Genomic DNA, 2,958 nt, shown 5'->3' with positions numbered 1-2,958 from the left:
GGAAGTTGGTGATGGACAGGGAGTCAGACACAACTGAGCAGCTGAACTGAACTGACCTGCATCCTAAACTTCTTTATAAGAACAACTATCATACTTTGAGCAATAACCATCACACTCTGTACTGCTGCTACTGCTGCTGCTAAGTCGCTTCAGTCGTGTCCAACTCTGCAACCCCATAGACGGCAGCCCACCAGGCTCCCCCGTCCCTGGGATTCTCCAGGCAAGGACACTGGAGTGGGTTGCCATTTCCTTCTCCAATGCGTGAAAGGAAAAGTGAAAGTGAAGTTGCTCAGTCATGTCCGACTCTGTGTGACCCCATGGACTGCAGCCTACCAGGCCCCTCCATCCATGGGATTTTCCAGGCAAGAGTACTGGAGTGAGTTGCCATTGCCTTCTCCACTAGGTTCTTTTATCTTTGGCTTTGATCACTGGTTTGGGAAGATCATCGAAACAGGAAATGGCAACCCACTCCAGTACTCTTGCCTGGAAAATTTCATGGGCCTCTAGAGCAGCCTGGTGGGCTACAGCACATGGGGTCCCAAAGAGTTGGACATGACTGAGTGAGCATGCACTAACATGATATAGGGACTACTCTTACTTTTATTTTGTGGCTAAGGAAATTGATGATACGAAAAGGAAAGTCACTTGCTCAGAGCCATAAAACTACATATTTATGGTCCAATGTTGATGGTCTTAACCACTGGGACATGCTATCTTTACTCATGCATTCATTCATTCAACCAGTAAGTTAGTCAAATCGTTACAGTACACTGGCTCCAGTTGCTGAGCCAGGCATTATGAGGGAATACAATTTCATAGTCCCAAGTTCCGCTCTAAAACTCATCTGGGTTAGGCTAACTGGGTCCACATCCAACCCACATCCCATTCTTCCAATCCCAAATAACAAGTGGATCTTGCAACACACAAAGGGTTGGGCTATGCACTTCAACAAAGCTGACTTAAAATTTAGAAGTAACAGCAACCTCTAAAATTTAGGGATCCTGTTTAAATTAAAAGATTTCTGACAACGCAAACATCTTAGGAGACCAGATGGCTTGAAGACCAGATCCACTAGTAGGACATGAAGAGAATTGTGCTTTAGACAACAAGTAAACCTTGATTCTTCAAAGAGAGACTGGAGGGATGAAGATTATTTTGGAGGTTATTACATGGAAAAAGTTGAGGAATGAGTAATAAAGTTAATTCAGTGTACACTCGGCAGAATTGAGGTATAAACACCCAGAAGTCACTTACATTCTCTGGACGCAGGTTTCCAGGGGGCTCTTTATTAAAGAGAGCAGTGTGATGGAAAGAGAGGATTTTCTATGTTCATATCCCAGTTCTCCAACTTTCTAGTCTCATACCCCTGGTTGATTCATATGACATTTCAAGACTACAGTTTCCTATTCTGCTAAGTCAGTATAATAATATCTACCTGCTAAGGCTCTTGTGAAGGAGAACTAAATGGCATCATATATATTAAGCACTTGGTAAATAGTACTCATTCAATGTTTCTTTCTAGATACAAATGAACTTGGCATATGCCCTTCTCCTGCATGGGGCAGAGGAGAAGAATAACAATAATAAATATTTTTCTCCATATGTTACAATGATAAACTTTATAGCGGTGTTCTGAGAACACTGCAAAATCTGAAAGTGCTTTTCAACTGTCAGAAAAAGATTACATTTTCACTGCGCTGAATAACAAGGAACAACTTTTGCCAGGACAGTCTTCCTCTCAAGAGAGCTGGGCATCCGTGAACAAGTCCGTTATCTCTCTGGTTTCAGCCCCTCGTCTATGAAGTAGCGGTGATCCTCTTTGCTCACTTTACAGAAGTGCATGTGGGATTCAGGGTTGTGAAAATTCTTACAAAGCAGGGTACCTGGGAGAGGTTGCTAAGCTCACCGTTAGCGGTTTGCGGAACAGTTCCTTGTTTCCGGCTCTGACTTCTTCCATCCGACGTGAGCCTCTCGGAGCGTAGTCTGATTCTGTGTCCAGGACTTAGCACAGAGAATTTGCTGGCTCAGTGACTGGCTCTCAGACTCAAATGTTGATCACTCTCGTGTAATGATGTTGAGTTACAGTGTTAGTAGCTCAGTCGTGTCCGACTCTTCGTGACCCTATGGACTGGACTCCCCGCCAGACTCCTCTGTCCATGGGGTTTTCCAGGCAAGAATATTGGAGTGGGTTGCCATTTCCTTCTCCAGGGGAGCTTCCCGATCCAGGGATCGAACCCGGGTCTCCTACATAGCAGGCATATTCTTTAACGTCTGAGCCTCAGGAAAGTCCTTGAATTACAGAATTCATTTTTTTGTAAATTAGTGATCAACGCCAGGGTTACGGAGAGAACGAACGGAATTTATCGCCTTTAAAAGCTATTACTACACGGTTCGTGTTGCTAGCCCCACATTTTAACGTATTCTCATTTCCTACTTAACACTGTGTATTTTTAGGAAGTTTTTTTTTTTTTTTTTTTTACGTTCATTGATTTAAACATTTTCTTCCTCTCCTTTCCCCCCCCTGGATTCTTCACTTTCCTTTGTGATTGGCTGCACATCATCTTAACGTGATTGGCTAGGGCATCTGCCCGTTATCTTTCCCTTGATCCGATGGGAGAAATAAGAAAAAAAAGTGTCTTAAACTCAGCTATTTTATTGGCTCCGGTAGGGAAGTAAGGCGAGGGGATTGAGCAGCTCAAATTTGCGATTGGTCCTTATACCCATCAGTCATACTGCCGGAAACCAGGTCTATTGCAGTTGGAAGGGTTTTCATTGGTCCGAAACGGCCCCGCCGAAACCGCCCCCCGACCCGGTTGCCGTGGTTGCACGCCCGGCCCGCCAGCTCGTCCGCTGACGGCGAGCCATTAGGGCGGAGGGAAGCGGGTCCGTTGGTCCTTCAGGCACGAGGCTCCTCAGGCGGCCAGGCCCGCGCGGAGCCGTTGCCATGGCAGCCGCCGC

This window comes from Bison bison, unplaced genomic scaffold, assembly GCF_000754665.1.
Source record: "Bison bison bison isolate TAMUID 2011002044 unplaced genomic scaffold, Bison_UMD1.0 scf7180017864213, whole genome shotgun sequence".
Classification (NCBI taxonomy): domain Eukaryota; kingdom Metazoa; phylum Chordata; class Mammalia; order Artiodactyla; family Bovidae; genus Bison; species Bison bison.
The sequence above is the reverse complement of the archived record's forward strand: the minus strand, read 5'-3'. Positions refer to the sequence as shown.